Here is a 16,616-nt window from a genome sequence, read left to right as displayed (position 1 = left end):
CCTTTTCCAACAGTGACAATCCTAGGTGCCAGTGTCCCTAATATATTTACTTATTTGATTAGTCACCGTGTGTGTTCCCAGTCTCCTGTGGCTGCCCCCTCTTCTGCACGGGTGCCCTCTGCTCTCTTCATCTCACTCAGCCTCTGATACCCTAGGTATGTGGACACCCCCTTATGTGGAACTCATATCCCAGTTTCTAAAAATAAAGTGCTGTGCACTATCTTTTTGCCCTTTCGAGGCTGTTACCTGAGCCATCGCTTCATTGTTGGTGATGCCTGCTGTATGGTATCGATGCATCACTGTGTAGTTAGTTACCATTATCTCACTGGTGCATAGTTGCGTTTTTCCAGTTCTTTGCATGTCACTATGCTTCTATGAGCCTTCTTATGCCTATTATACCTATGCCTTCTGTGTTCTTGTGCAGGTACTTCTGGAGAGTAGCTTCTTTGGAGTGTAACCACTGAATTGGATTATGTGTATGTCGATTATTTGTGGGTTTTTTTTTAAATTAATTAATTTTATTTATTTTTGGCAGTGTTGGGTCTTCGTTGCTGTGCGCCGGCTTTCTCTAGTTGCAGAGAGCAGGGGCTACTCTTCGTTGCGGTACGGAGGCTTCTCATTGCGGTGGCTTCTCTTGTTGCGGAGCGCAGGCTCTAGGTGGGCGGGCTTCAGTAGCTGTGGCTCGTGGGCTCAGTAGTTGTGGCGCATGGGCTTAGTTGCTCTGCGGCATGTGGGATCTTCCTGAACCAGGGCTCGAACCTGTGTCCCCTGCATTGGCAGGCGGATTCTTAACCACTGCACCACCAGGGAAGCCCGATTATTTGTGTTCTTAAATTGAGTTCTAATGTTACACATCCTCAGCGATAGAGAAGCCAATTTTCCTCACCATTTCAAAACCTGCATCACTTCTGTTCATCTTTGTAGATCTCATAGAGAATAAGGCAGAATGAAGATGAACACATCTGTTCATGGGTTTATGTGCCGTATGTCTTAGTTTTCCATGAACTGTGTGTTGATAGGTCCTAGTCTATTCAGATGTTTCCCAACTAGACAAAAACTCTGTTTTTGTCCTAACTTCTATACGATAGCCTTTACTGTACAAAATTCTTAAGCTCTAATAGGGTCAAGTGAGTCAGTATCTTCCTTGATGATGTCTACAGTCTGTATTATCAATAGGCCTTTGCACCCTCAAATCACAGGTTTTTCTCCCCAGTCTTCGAATTCCTCAAGGCTTGATTTTTTACGGCCAGATCTCTAATCCAGCTGAAATTTATTTTGATGTATGGTGTGAGGTAGGGATCAACCTTTATATTTTTTCCAGAATGGATTGCAAATGGTCCCAGTTCTGTTTATTGCCTAGTCCATCCTTCCTTGCTGATTTGAAATGGCACTTGTTTCAAATGCTAAACTCATAGATACACATGAGTTTGTTTCATTTATCCTTTTTCTTTTTCCTTAGCAAAAACCACCAAGTACTAATTACTATTGCTTTATGGTGTGTTTTACTTAACTTTAGGTTGAGTGTTTTTTCTTTTTCCCTCTTTTTTTATCTTTTTTTCAAATAACCTAGAACAGTTTTATTTTTAGGTGAATTTGGGAGTCTTTTTTACAGCGTATATATTGAAAAACAAAACCTACGGGGACGCTGTGTTAAGTTTCCTAGGGCTGCGAAAATAAATTACCACAAATTTAGTAGCTTAAAACAACACCAATTTATTCTCTCACAGTTCTGGAGCTAGAAATCTAAAATCTGGCAGGGCCACACGCCCTCTGGGGGCTTTAGGGGAGAAACTGTCCTTTGCCCCTTCCAGCTTCTGGTGGCTGCTCCCATTTTCTTTGGCTTGTGTGTTCCAGTGTCTGCCTCCACCTTCATATAAGCTTTCTCCTCTGTGTTGTCTCTTTGCCTCTCTTTCAGAATGACACTTGTAATGGACCCATCCAGATAATCCAGGGTAATCTTTAAGCACTTCTGGAAAGACTTTTTCCAGGTAAGGTAACATTTAAATTCCAAATATCAGGACCTGATATCTTCGGGTGGTCATTGTTTAGCCTACCGCAGATGTTATTCGGCATTTCCTTGAGGGTGTAGATGAACTTGTGGGGGGGGGGGGAACAGACATCTCTGTGATGAGTGTCCTGGATGATGAAACTGCTCCATGACTCGGGCATCTAGTGTGTGTGTTGTTTTGCTAACACTGAACTTCCCTTCAGTTTTCCTAGCTTTTCATTAGAGTAGAGGGGTTTTCTAGACAGATGGTCATCTGCAAATAGTGGCATTTGTGTCTTAGCTTAATTATTTCTCCTTAGGTTGCGTGTTTGACGGTCTTTGACCATAGTAGACGTCTTTGCTGTTTTGTTACTTACTTTAATAGGATAATTTTGGCTTTTCACTAATTGTGATACATTTTACTTCTGGGAAATAACTCTTCGTATTGCCACTTCCTTCTATTCCTGAAGTTACATTCCATAGGAAGCAAGGAATAGGTGGTTGAATTTCATCAGTCAGACGGATGTTTTTTAAATGGCCATCTATCAGTCATGTATATATGTTTTTTGTCCTCCTTTGAGCTTTAAATGTGAGATGTATACATTACCTAATATTGAATCCTTACTGCATCCCTAGAACAGACCTACTTAGTCATGGTGCCTTATTCTCTAAATTTAGAGTGGATTTATTGGGCTGGTGTTTTGTTTAAAATTTTATATGTTTGTAAACTGGTTTGTAGTTGATAATCTCTTTTCTTTGCAGCACCCACTCATTGTTCTGGGGAGGCAAAGCAGTGCCCTAATTTTCCTCTGGGGAGCCACCCTTTTTACCATGTACAAGCCATGTGTTTTGGATGAAATGGCCCAGCTGCGTGGGTGGACCCTGATTGGCTGTAGCTAATAGACATATTCCATCCCCTTGGCCCCTTGACTATAGTTATTGGTCCTCTTATGGCCTCAGAACCCAATTAATGCCAGTGAGATACAAAAATAATTCATGGGGCAAAGAAGCTCCTACTTCCTTGGGAACTACCAGAAGATGTAATTACTGCCATTTATAACACTTCTTATTTCAATACTAGGCAAGGATAATATTGTATAGTTGTGCGCTTGTATTCTTTGTGTGCTCTTTCCTTGTCTTTATCAGACTTGGAAGAGTTAATTGCTCTTTAATTGCTTTTTTCAGAGAAACTGATTTTGGTTTTGATTGACCACACCAGCTGTATTTTGTTAGTTTTTGTTTTCTATTTCACCTGTTCTTCGTTTATTTATTCCATGTACTTTCTTTGATTTTCTCTTTCCATCTTGATTTGAATGCTGATTAGCTCATTTATCTTCATTTCTTCTTATAATAAAATTTACAGGTTTGATTCATCCTCAGAGTATAGCTTTGGTAGCATCCTGTATGCCCTGATAAGTAGTGCTCTTTGATCTTTTTCTTTTTTTACACCTTTTTGTTAGGAAAACCTTCAAACATATCCCAAAATAGGAGAGCATATTGGTATTTCATATACCTGTCACCCAACTTTAAGAGTTGTCAGCATTTTGCCATTTTTATTTTATCTTTCCCTTGCTTGTTCCGCACTTGTCATACTTTTAATTTTGAGTTTGAGTATTTTAAAGCAAATATCACATTTCATGTCACTTGTAAATAGTTTAGCATGTATCTTCAGTAGATGAGGGCTTTAAAGAAATTTTACCTAGCAAAATGAACTATATTTTGTTAATATCATCCAGTATCTATTCTGTGTTCAGTTTTCTCCAAGTGTCATAAAATATGTCTTTACACTTGGTTTGCTTGAGTCAAAGAAAACCCAAAGAAAGTGTCCACACTGCATTAAAAATCTAAACAATTTTAAAATCTGTAACAATCCCTTTTCTTGTTTTCCAAAAAATGCTACTTGTTTATGAAAGCAACAGGGCCATTTGTGCTGTGGATTTTCCCACATTCTGCATTTGGTTGATTGTATTGTTGTGGTGGCATGTGGTATATTCCTCTGATCCTCATATTTTCTGTAAACTGGTAGCTAGGTTTAGATGCTTAATTGGTTTGGGGGTGGTTACTTGCTTTGGGTTTGGGGTTTTTTGTTTGTTTGTTTTGGCGAAGCTGGTGTAGGGAGGGTGTCAGGAACACATCATAGGTTGTGCTGTGTGCTTCGTATTGCATTATACCAGGAGGCGTAACGTCTGGCTGCCTTTCTCTTCGTTAGGTTACAAGCGATCAGTGAATGACGTGTCCGCAGGCTGATTCTGTCCCTTATTATAAAGTTTTTTATCAACCAGTTATCTAAGGGGCTTAATAGCCATTTTGCTTATATTCACTGTTTCATTGGTGTGTTAGTTTCCTATTGCTGATGTAACAAATTACCACAAACTTGGCTGAAACCATTCTCACTGGGGTTAAGTCAAGGTGTCAGCAGGGCTTCCTTCTGGAAGCTTTAGGGGAGAATCTATTTCTTGCCTTTCCCAGCTTCTTGAAGCCGCCTGCATTCCTTGCGGCCCTTTCCTCCATCTTTAAAGCACATGATTTTAAGGATACTTACTACATTTAGGTTCCACCTGTATAATCCAAGATAATCTTCCTATCACAATATTCTTAACTGAATTCATTTGTAACATTCACAGGTTCCAGGGCTAAGTACCTGGATATCTTTGGGGGCCGTGATTTAGCCCACAGTTGGCAGTGGCAAAATGAGGATTTTTCTGGTTCTGTTTCTACATTTATTTGTTGGCATTTTTACATGAAGAAGGTTTCCCTGATCAATTCTGGTTACTCTAAAATACAATTCCTCCTGAAGAGAAAGGAGAAATGATTTCTTTGCTTTATTCATATTTAGAATATGTTTGGACTAGCAACTTCCAAAGCAACACTGCATTTTTGTTGCTTTTCCCCCCTCGTATTATAAACTTGTAGATGTGTATGTAATTGTGTTTCAACCCATTGAAGCCAATTTTTGATGCTTATATTGTTCCCCCAAGTTGGCTTCTGTGTTCTTTGGACGTGACCCCATGAGTCTGTGACTCCTTCCTTGCTCTTTGCCACAGCGAGATGTCCCATCTTGTGACCTGGACTCAGCCATTTTTCCAAGGAGACGGGTTCCTTTTATTGGGGAATGGTGTTGATTGCCACAGTCTGTGTGCTCAGGGTGGCCAGTGCCACTGCATTGCTTCTCGTAGCAGACAGGCCTAGGAACCGATCATGAGTATAGATATTTCCAATTCAAATAAAAACCTACGTGGTTTTTGCTAATGCTGAAAATTGTTTTTTAAGGATATTAACCTTATTCTACAACATAAAATATTTTTAGAATAATAGTAACTAATGTTATTAGATTATATCCCACTTGGAATATACTGTCAAGTTACTGTGTTTTAAAGTTATGTTTTTCTCTGATGCTTGCGCCACTGTTGTGACATTGTTATTTAGGTTCATTTCAATTTTTTTTTAGTAAAAGTGTTAAAGAAGTGTAATAAACATACAGAGACCTATGCAAATCCTTAGTGAAAATTCATTGAGCCATAAATGTTAACTGAACCCAACCATATAAACACCATTAAGACAGAGAAGCAGGACATGTTTGTTTTTAGAGTTTGTTCTTCTCTGATTTATATGGTTCTAAAGGCAGAGGGAATCAGTGGTATATTCAGATGAGTTGGCGTCCATCCCTGTCCCTCCTCCCTTTTCTTCTCCCAGTGTTGCCTCCCATTGTTTCTTCTTGCAAATACGAGCAGACATAGGTACACGGGTGTTTCCGACACCTTCTTGGAGTTAGGTAGCTTACTCTGCACCTCCTGCCTCCTTCGCCCTTTCTCACTAACCTCGTCCCTAGAGACCGTGCGTAACAGTGCATGGAGATCTTGCCATGCGTGCCTCTTATGCTGCCTGTTACTTTGTCGCATGGACATAGCATGGTTTATTCAGTCTGTCTCCTCCTTAGGGAATTTGTGGTTATTTCCAGACTTCATCAGCTCTTTTATTCCTCACTTTTTCTGCTCTTGCATTTCCACAGTTCTTTCTTCACGCGGTAGCTGGAGTTCATCCCAGGTGGGTGCTTCGTGTCTGCTTGGAGTTGGCCTCTGTGCGGTTACCTTAGTCTGGCACCATCATGCTGATGCGGGCCCTGCTGCCCACCTGCTTCCCATCCTCGGCTCCCTGTGGAGCCAGAGACAGGTTGTCTTTATCTTCCTCCCCTCTTTGGTTCTTACCGGTTTTCTAGTAGGAGGGTTAACAGTTTTTTCTTGCCCTGTCCAGGCTTCTCTGTTGACAGATGAAACCTCTAAGGTCCTGCACCCCAGATGCTCTTACAGCATGGTGGTCTACCCTGAGTCCTGGATCTCAGGTGTTTGACTCAGGACAGAGATTAACTATCTCTGCTTTGGTCTCTACCTTGTATTTGTTTTGTTTTTGTTTAATGCTTAAGTTTTTAAATTTATTTATTTATTCATTTGGCTGTGCCAGGTCTTAGTTGTGGCACTCGGGGGATCTTCCTTGTCGCATGCGGGATCTTCATTGTGGTGTGTGGGATCTTTAGTTGCGGCATGCATGTGGGATCAAGTTCCCTGACCAGGGATCGAACCCGGGCCCCCTGCATTGGGGGCATGGAGACATAACCACTGGACCACCAGGGAAGTCCCTGTACATTGTACTTTGTATGACTGTGCCTTTATGTTGAATCAGTTCTTTGAGCGGTTGGGGACAGCTGTATCATTAAGGGTTTCTAGGAGGTCTTTAAATCCCAAAGTGAGGTTTACTCCCTAGAGTAGACTCAGAAAGATAGTGGAAGAGATGATGGAGTCCCATCTCCTCGTCTGACAAACGAGGAAACAGGCCAGCTGAAGAGGTGTGATGTGCCCAGTGTCACCAAGCAGATGGCACTTGAGTGCCCGCCAAGGCTTAACAGCCTGCAGAGGAGAAAGTCCGAAGACTTGATGTTTCTGAGGTTTGTTTCTTCCTTTGTAGAAAAGCATTTCATTTCTCTTTGGACGGGACTGGTTCTAATTCTTAAGTATCCACCCATAGCTTTAGCTAGCTTTGTATCCATTGCAAAGTTTTTTATAAACATGAGCTAAAAGCTAATTCTAGCTCATGGAACTTTTCTATGTAAATTGTAGGAAGAAAAAAACACCTTCAGGTATATTGCTCTAGGTCAAACTTGGAATTATTTTGTTTCTTGTAGTTTAATTGTAGGACTGAGGGGGAGAGACAGCCAGAGCCCTCCTCCATGGCCGTTCCATTCCGTCCTTCTCTTCCCAGAAACGCCCTCCAGGTTGAGGCAGAAGGGTGGGCCTCCAGGCCTGTGTGTGGAGGCGCTGCTCTGAAGCATGGTGTTCAGAGACCTCACGGATGCACTTCCCTAGGAGCAGTGGTTGGTTTCTTTAAGGACACAGAGACTTGTCGAGGCGGAGACCTAAGGAGTCATCTAATCCAGAGGGTCGCCCAGTGGGGAGCACGCCACCGGGTGGGAAGTGCTCTGCCTAGGTTTCCAGGGCGCGGGTCCAGCGAGGTATGCTCCCTCGGGGACCTTTGTCTTTGCGCTGAGGTGAAAGGTGTCTGTACTCGTTCCTAGTTGTGCTGTTGGCTGCTGGCAGAGCTCGGCCTTGTGTGCTGCCCTCCAGCCACTTAGAGACACCTGAGGTGCCTTCCGATTCCCAAGGGCTTTAATGGGTTAACGTAAAGCCCCGTCCTCCACAAAGAAATTCACCACAAAAAAGCTTACTTCAGACTTCTTGCTGATAACATGGTCTATGTTATGCACAAGGCATCCTTGTGCCTCAGGCTTCCACTCATTTATAGTAGCTAGTGCTACGTAATAGCACCTGTTTCCCTCCAAGTGGAAGTATCTTTGTTGAAAAAGTGAGGCACGTCGTATCATACAGCTTCTCCCCCCCCACTCCCCATATACACTCTTGTGAACACTTAGCATATGTCCATCCATAATTTCTGTACCTGTTAAAACACACTTTTTTTGGTAAGTGGTATATGAAATATATGCTTTTATGTGTGCTCACCTACCAACTTAACAGTAAAATTGCTGACTTTTTGAGTCAGTAAGTGCAGTCCCCCCTCCTTTACCCTGGCACTGATACTTCTCAGTACCCGACTCTGTGCTCCTATTCTTTCTCCTATTCACAGAACTCTGTGTTCTCAGTGGCCTGAGTGTCCTTCTAGAGTTATTTTTGCATAGACAAATGTGTCTCTCTAACACCACGGGTTACGTATTGGTATAACATAGAGCTGCCCCTTTATTGACACGGATACTGGGTATGGGGTGTAGGTGGGGACGTTTGCTCATTCACCAATCATTTGATGCAGGGCTGTGGGTACTTGAGTGTCTGCTGACTGTATCCTACATAATCTCTTCTTGCATAAACCAAGCTCATAGAATACGTCTTCTAGGACATTCACCATCAGATCAAGAATTTAAGACACTTAATAAAGCAGTTAGAACGCAGGATTCCTTGAGGGTTTAAAGATTTTTTTTCACCTGACATTTTTTTTAAAGCAAACTGGCTTTGTTGAGAATTTCAATGTGGTAAACTTAGCGTTCACAGAAACATTTCTCTTCACTTTTATTTCCTTATTTTTTAAATTAATTAATTAACTTATTTTTGGCTGCGTTGGGTCTTAGTTGCTGTGCGGGCTTTTGTTGGCGTTGAGCTGGGGCTACTCTTCATTGGGGTGCGTGGGCTTCTCATTGCGGTGGCCTCTCGTTGCAGAGCACAGGCTCTAGGCGAGCGGGCTTCAGTAGTTGTGGCTTGCGGGCTTCAGTAGTTGTGGCTTGCGAGCTGTAGAGCACAGGCTCAGTAGTTGTGGTGCACGGGCTTAGTTGCTCCGCGGCATGTGGGATCTTCCCGGACCAGGGGTCAAACCCGTGTCCCCTGCACTGGCAGGCGGATTCTTAACCACTGCGCCACCAGGGAAGCCCAAAATTTGTATTTTAAATTACAATGTGTAATCAGGTTGCTCCTCAGAAAGGTCATTCAGTTATTATTCTTCCAACCACACCAGTATGCTCACACCGTTTCTGTCCTCATACTTTATTTTTGCCAATTTGAGAGGTGAAATGTAGAGTCTCATCTTACCTTCAAATCTGTTTTTTTTGTACAAATTAAATGTTTCCTGCATTTCTGTGGAAGATTTTTGTATCTTTTGCCGTTTTTTTTGGTTTGTTTTTTGTTTTTTAATGGGTTGTTAGAGTGCTTGGAAATACTGTAAACTATACTTGGCCACTTCTTCCTCAGATCTTTGAGACTATACCCTCTACCACGTGCCCCTGGGTGTTTGTGGTACAGGAGATACTTTCGTGACTAAGACAAGTACCCGTTTTGTATTTTTTCCCCTACTCTAAATTTATTCATTATAAACAGGAGATTTGTAAAAAAATGACTTGAGATTTTCTTCCTTTAAGACTGTTTTGTAAAGTTTATTAATAAAAACTTATTGTCTGGTTACATTTCTTTCTGCTTTGATTTGGAAAACCGACTATAGCACTGCTGTTCAATAAGAGCTACATGTATAATTTAAAATTTTCTAGTTTCCATCTTAAAAATGTAAAAAGAAACAAGTGAAATTTAAGTTTGATAATATATTGTTTGAACTAATGCAAGATATTATCATTTCCACATGTAATCAACATAAAATCATTAATAAGATGTTTTACATTGTGTTTGTTGTACTAAGTCTTCAAAACCCATGTGTATTTTAGCCTTACAGTCTATGTCAGTTCTAACTAGCCACGTCTCGAGTGTCCATAGACACACATCGCCAGGACATATTGGTCAGCATGGCTCAACAGAGTGGTTTCATTTCATTTCTGTGGAAATCCATTCACTTACTCTTTTGAACCTAACCTTTGTCCCATCTGCTTTTTAAAAAGAGTTATAAGGTGTATTTATCTGACACTTGTTCTTGATGTAGGCTCTAAATAAATATTTTTCTTTACTCATCTGTGAAAAGATATTGCTGATTATTTCAGTATTTGTAAAATTAATGTGCTAGAGTATTATGTTAAATGTATTCATTTAGTGGAACGTGGTGATGTGTTTATTTAGTGGAATTAAACACTAATATCCCCAAACAGTGGGATACCTACTATAGAGCAGATTATCTTCCTTGATCTTTTTAACAATTTACAAAGGCCTCAGAAGTTGATAGAGGTGGGAAACGTAGAAAGTCAGAGCATAAACAACCAGCCAGGGTGACCCAAGTAGTATCTGGCAAGATTCTGAACGTAGGTGTCCTGATGACAGGTGTGGTGTTAATTACACAGTCTCCTCTCACTAGAGACACCTGTCACGACTTAACTAAAACTTAGTTTTTACCTATTTTCACATTATGGAGAAATACATGTCATTGAAGAAAATACTAAGTTACCCTTTCTGTCACTTCCTAAAAAGAAGTGACACTGGGGGCTTCCCTGGTGGCGCAGTGGTTGAGAGTCTGCCTGCCAATGCAGGGGACACGGGTTCGAGCCCTGGTCTGGGAGGATCCCACGTGCCGCGGAGCAACTAAGCCCGTGCGCCACAACTACTGAGCCTGCGCGTCTGGAGCCTGTGCTCCGCAACAAGAGAGGCCGCGATCGTGAGAGGACAACCAAAAATAAATAAATAAATAAATTTTTAAAAAAAATTTATTTATTTATTTATGGCTATGTTGGGTCTTCGTTTCTGTGCGAGGGCTTTCTCTAGTTGTGGCAAGCGGGGGCCACTCTTCATCGCGGTGCGCAGACCTCTCACGATCGCGGCCTCTCTTGTTGCGGAGCACAGGCTCCAGACGCGCAGGCTCAGTAGTTGTGGCGCACGGGCTTAGTTGCTCCGCGGCACGTGGGATCCTCCCAGACCAGGGCTCGAACCCGTGTCCCCTGCATTGGCAGGCAGACTCTCAACCACTGCGCCACCAGGGAAGCCCTAAATATTTTTTTTTAAAAAAAAGAAGTGACACTGATAGAATTAGTGGAGAAAGAATGAAGCCAGGTAAAGGAAAACATGGACCACAGCTATTTGTTTCTCTCTCATCTGAACTTGTACTACTATATTTGGGGGGAACAGAGCTGCTGAGTTGAATGTACATATGGTAATAAACACTGTCTCTGAGCCAAAGAAAGGAACCTAGTTTTGAGGTGTTCAGTATTAGAATGCACTACAAGTCAACTTGGGTCAACACTACAGTTTATATTTATAGCTCCATATAAATAAGCTTAATCACAAAAGGAGTTTACTGGTATATTTCAGCTATCAAGAAGGATGAAGGCATACTCTTTGCCCATACCTGAACACCACACTCAGTGAGGGAGAGCAAACTGTGCTCGGCACCCCCGCCCCTTAGCGCCAGTCTCCCACAGGGTGGCAGGGCTGCCGAGGGAGTATCAGACCTGAACGCTCCCACTGCCCCAGCGATGCCCCCTGGCCCACTGCTCTTCCTGACCCCCATCAACGTGACCCTGCTTGGAGGGGTTCCTGTCAGGTAGGTGGGTAAAGCAAAGAGGGTAAGTAGCCTAGGTTACACACCTCAGTTTGTCCATGTCCGTCTGTTGACAGGTTGTTTACAGTTGTTGGCTGTGATGTGGTTCTTGTATACAATTCTCTCACTCGTGTGGGAGAGCTTTTTCCTGTAGTATATATATCTAGAAGTGAGGTGGTTCGCTCACAGTATTTGCATCTCAAGCCTTAATTGGCCTTGTGAGTGGTGTGAGGTAAGGACTTAGGTTTTTCTCATGTAAATAATCAGTTTTCCCGGAGGCATTGATTGTGTAGTCCATGCACAAGGTCACCTCTAATGAAGTCTGTCTGTTATGTCCACATCTGAGCTTTCTCACCTGCTCCATTGTCCTCTGCCCTTGCTCCTGCACAAGCACACACTGCCTGAATTACTGCAGCTGAAAATCTTGGCTTGGGGAGGGCACGTCCTCCCCACCTTGTTTTCCTCAGAGTTTTCTGTGGCCCTTGATCTTCTGTATAAGAGTTGTTGTATACATATAAATTATATATTAAATATTTTGTATAGATGTATATAGAAATATTGTATAAATGAAAATTGTATAAAATTGTATAAAATCTGGTTATAAAATTATACACACATATGCATGTGCATACCTCTCTTGGGATTTAAGTTGCGTTTGCATTGAATTTCTAGTCTAATTAAGAGAATTGCAGTCTGTATGATTAAGTCTTCCTATATAGGTGAACTTGGCATTTCTCCATTTATTTTGGTCTTTTCTGTATTTTGACAAAGATTTTTACAATACTCTCCATAAATTCTACTTTCCCATTAGATTTATTTCTAATAGTTGCTGGTGTTCTGGAACATAATTGATTGTACGTGCTGGTCTTGTTTCCAAAAAATGTACGAACTCTTTAATTAGTTCTAGTAGTGTATTTATAGATTTTCCTGGATCTTGTACTTGGACAGTTATATTGTCTGTGAACGCTGGCAGTTTTGTTTCCAATCCTCATACCTTCCTTTTTCCTGCCTTACTGCCCTGGTTAGAATCTCTAGTGTAGGTTTGAATAGAAAATGCTCAGTGCAACCTGCCTTCCTCATGATCCCAATGTGAATGCTTCTAATGAGGACTCTTGGTAGGTGCCCATCATTGAGTTAGGGAATGTGTCCTTGTAGTCCTGTTTTATCAGGGATGGGTAAAGCGTATCAGATTCTTCATTTGAATGTTTTTTGAGATGATCAAATCATCTTGCTCCCGTGCTAATAATGTGGTGAATTACTTTATTTTTCTGATATTGTACCATGTTGCATAACTGGATTAAACTTGACTTTATCATTATATATTACGTATTTGTTTTTACGTCTCTGGATCAGTTTGCTAGATTGTTTTAGGCTTTTGCTTTTAAGTACCTAGATGAAATTCACATATTCTTTTCTCCTGCTACCCTTGTCTGGTATTAAATTTCCCTGGCTTTAAGTGAGTTGGGAAGACAGTCTCTTGGGGCTTCCTTACAAAACCATCTGGGCCTGCCTTTTTGTTGTGATTTTTATATTTGTTTTTTCAAATATTGGAGAGTGTTGGTTATTTAAACTTTCCATTTCTATCAGACTCAGTTTGGGTAACTTACTTTTCTAGAAGTTGCCTATTTCATCTAAGTTTTTGATAATACTTTTCTCAGTAGAATTCTTGTATGATGTTTCAAAGTCTCTATTTTAGTTATAGTTTTTGACCCGCTTTGAATTCTTAGTATTTCCTATTTTTACCTATTCTCTTTTTTTCATTGATCATTTTTGCCAGAGATCTAACTAGTCCTTTTAGATTTAGCTCAGTTTATTTTCTGTGGTATATGTCTTTTACTTCATTGATTTCTTATCTTTATTTCTGTTTTCTTTAGTTTTATTCTGTGGTTTTTCTAATTTTAGAAGAGGGTGACTAGCTAATTTTTACATTTTCCTCTTCACTGATATGGCTAAGATTATAGATTTGTTTCAAGTAACACTCTGGCTTCATTCCACAAGTTTGGATATATAACTGCTTTATTCTAAATATTTTCAGATTTCTTCTTCGACCCATGAGTTATTTAGGAGCAAGTTTTAAACTTCCAGGATTTTTTAAATTTTGACTTGACTTCTAATTAATTGTGTTATGATCACAGAATGTTTATTAATTTTTTGTCATTTGTTGGAAAAAAATTTTGGGGGGCCTTAGCTCCTGACCAATTTTTGTAAAAGTTCAATGTATACTTGAAAAGAATGTGCTTTCTAATCATTGGGCAAAGGATTGTATAAGTCCAATAAAGTAGGTTTTAATTGCATTGCTTTAATATTCTGTGCATTTTTAATCTCCATAATCTATGTTACCAAGAGTTGAGTCAGTCTTCTCTTGTAATCTTGGCTATATCAATTTCTAGTAACCTTCAGTTTTTATTTATACATTTTGTAGCTACGTTATTAGATACCGTACATACATGATCAGAGTTGATTTAATTTTTTATTCTTGACCTTCTTTGTTCTTAATAATGCTTCTTATCCTACAGTCTATTTTATCAGAAAATAATATAGATAGCCCAGCTTTAATTTGGTTAGTAGTTGTCTGGAGTACTTTTTCTTTTGCTTTACTTTCAATGTCTATGTCCTCATGGTTTGGGATTCTTAAGTAGCTTATAGCTGGATTTTGTAACTGGCTAGTTAGTGTATTAACATTAGATTATTGCCACATTTGGATTCATTTCTTCCATTGTATTTTGTGCTTTATTTGCCTTGCTTTTAAATTGCTTCTGTTTTACTTCTCTTGCTTCTTATTTTCTTTTTTTCTCTTTTATTTAATAATTAGTAATACAAAATAACATAACAAATAAGTAATAATGTATATTAAATAAGATAAAGAATTCTAGGGCTTACCTGGTGGTGCATTGGTTAAGAATCCTCCTGCCAATGCAGGGGACGTGGGTTCCAGCCCGAGTCTGGGAAGATCCCACATGCCGTGGAGCAACTAAGCCCGCGTGCCACAACTACTGAAGCCTGTGTGCCACAACTACTGAAGCCTGCGTGCCTAGAGCCCATGCTCCGCAACAAGAGAAGCCACTGCAATGAGGAGCCTGTGCACCGCAAGGAAGAGTAGCTCCTGCTCGCCGCAGCTGAAGAAAGCCCGCGCGCAGCAACGAAGACCCAATGCAGCCAAAAATAAATAAATAAATGTATTTTTTTTTAAAAAAGATAAAGAATTCTAAATTGACAGTTACTTCCTTCAGCGTAATTTATAGGTGTTATTTCATCGTCCTCTGGTAGGCATTGTGCTGTGACATGGTCTGCCCTCAGTCTCATGGTATTCCTTTATAGGTAACCTGTCTTTTCTCTCTAGTTGCTTTTAAGGTCTACTCTTGTCTTGGTCGTTTTTGAGGTTTCACTGTTCTGCGCCAAAACGCAGGTTAAATTATCCACCTGGCCACCTGTTCTGTCTCTTTTAAGGAGGGGAGGGAAATGTAACATCTTTACATTCTAAAATTTTCTCCATTATTTTTCAAGTATTTCTTCTCTGTTCTTTTTTTTTTTTCTTTTTAATATTTATTTATTTGTTTGGCTGTGCTGGGTCTTAGTTGCAGTATGCGGGATCTTTTAGTTGTGACATGTGAACTCTTAGTTGTGGCATGCATGCGGGATCTAGTTCCCTAACCAGGGATTGAACCCAGGCCCCCTGCATTGGGAGCATGGAGTCTTAGCCACTGGACCACCAGGGAAGTCCCTCTTCTCTATTCTTTGTATTTGCCTCCTGTGGACTGCCTATTAGACATGTGTTGGACTTCCTCATCCTTGTATCTGAGGTTCTTAACCTCTTTAATTTGTTCCATCTCTTGGTTTTTTTAAAATTGTAAACTTTATGTTTTATGTTTCTAGTCGCTTTAAATTTTTTTTAATAGCCTCTGATAGTTCTGTCACCTGGAGTTCTTAAGTCTAATCGTCTTTCAGTCTTAGTTTTTGAACTTTGGACTTCAAGCTTCTCTACAGTGTTGGTAAGATCTGTGGGTGTCCTTTGCAGCCTGGTGTGAGGTTCATTCCCTCCCAGGTGGGGTTGCTTTCTGTTTTGTTAATTTCTAGGTTTGGGCTAGGCCTTGGATAAATGGGGTTGTAGGAATTTGAGCCCTAAACCTTTCCTGAACCTTAATTAAACTAGTGCATGATTGCTGGTGCTCGAGAGGGGTTTCCATCTCCCAGCACTGGCCAGTGGGGAAGCGTCCTGTAGTCTCTCTATGCTAGTGGGCCAGAACCTACCTTATGTTGAGGGAGAGTTTTTGGGGGGGATCGTGGCTTTAAGTGTGTGTGTGGGGATATCTCTGTTCTAACCTTTTACCTTGAGGAGCCCCAAAGCTTCTCCCCTGTCCCCTTGAACACTGAAAACCCAAATGTCACATACTGATGTTCACCTTTCGAGGCAGCCGTAAGGGGTTTGCACATTATCTTGTATGAATATTGCTGGACCCAGATACTCAAAATTTGCCTCTGCAGACTGTTAGTTTCAATGTAGTAAAGCTTGCTGGGAAGGAAAGCTGGTTGTAACTATCAGCACAAAAGCATCCTGAGATGGTTTGTAGCACAAATTTAACATTTGATTTTATAATATCTTTTGTTAATTATATGTTGTTGTTGTTGTTTTACAGTTTTTTTAAAAATTTATTTATTTTTGGCCGCATTGGGTGTTTGTTGTGGTGCGCCGGCTCCTCATTGCGGTGGCTTCTCTTGTTGCGGAGCATGGGCTCTAGGCACGCGGGCTTTGGTAGTTGTAGCACGCAGCCTCAGTAGTTGCAGCTTGCGGGCTCCAGAGCACAGGCTCAGTGGGTGTGGCGCACGGGCTTAGTTGCTCCACGGCATGTGGGATCTTCCCGGACCAGGGCTCAAACCTGTGTCCCCTGCATTGGCAGGCGGATTCTTAACCACTGTGTCACCAGGGAAGCCCTAATTATATGTTTTTAACCATCTCTCTTAAGGCATCCTGTGCACCAGGTACTCTGTGAGCTTCTCCTGTGGTGACTTCCTAGCTTCCTTGGAAGTTCCTTGACAGTGGACCTGCCTACTTTTTCTGAATCCCTCCCCTCTTCCTCCCTTCTCAGATCCCTCTGTAGTGCTGAGCCCTCAAAAACAAAAAATAACAACAAAACGCACTTGTTGGAGTTGCTGGTTGGTTAATCCGCATGGA

At 41.1% G+C, this 16,616-nt stretch overlaps 1 protein-coding gene across 3 annotated transcripts in view; it reads left to right on the top strand.

The window, feature by feature from the left end:
- The window catches only part of HDLBP (high density lipoprotein binding protein), a 67,894-nt gene that overhangs the window by 13,245 nt on the left and 38,033 nt on the right, over positions 1-16,616 (top strand). Inside the window, exon 2 of one of the 3 annotated variants that reach the window (XM_082466491.1) lies at positions 1,916-1,988. The exons of the other annotated variants lie outside the window; for them this stretch is intronic. The gene's annotated coding sequence lies outside the window, so the exon portion shown is untranslated. The remainder of the gene's footprint in view (positions 1-1,915; positions 1,989-16,616) is intronic. 3 annotated transcript variants of the gene reach the window in all.

Source organism: Balaenoptera physalus, assembly GCF_965194825.1.
Source record: "Balaenoptera physalus genome assembly, chromosome: 6".
NCBI classification, from domain to species: Eukaryota; Metazoa; Chordata; class Mammalia; order Artiodactyla; family Balaenopteridae; genus Balaenoptera; species Balaenoptera physalus.
This window is presented reverse-complemented; position numbering and strand designations above follow the sequence as displayed.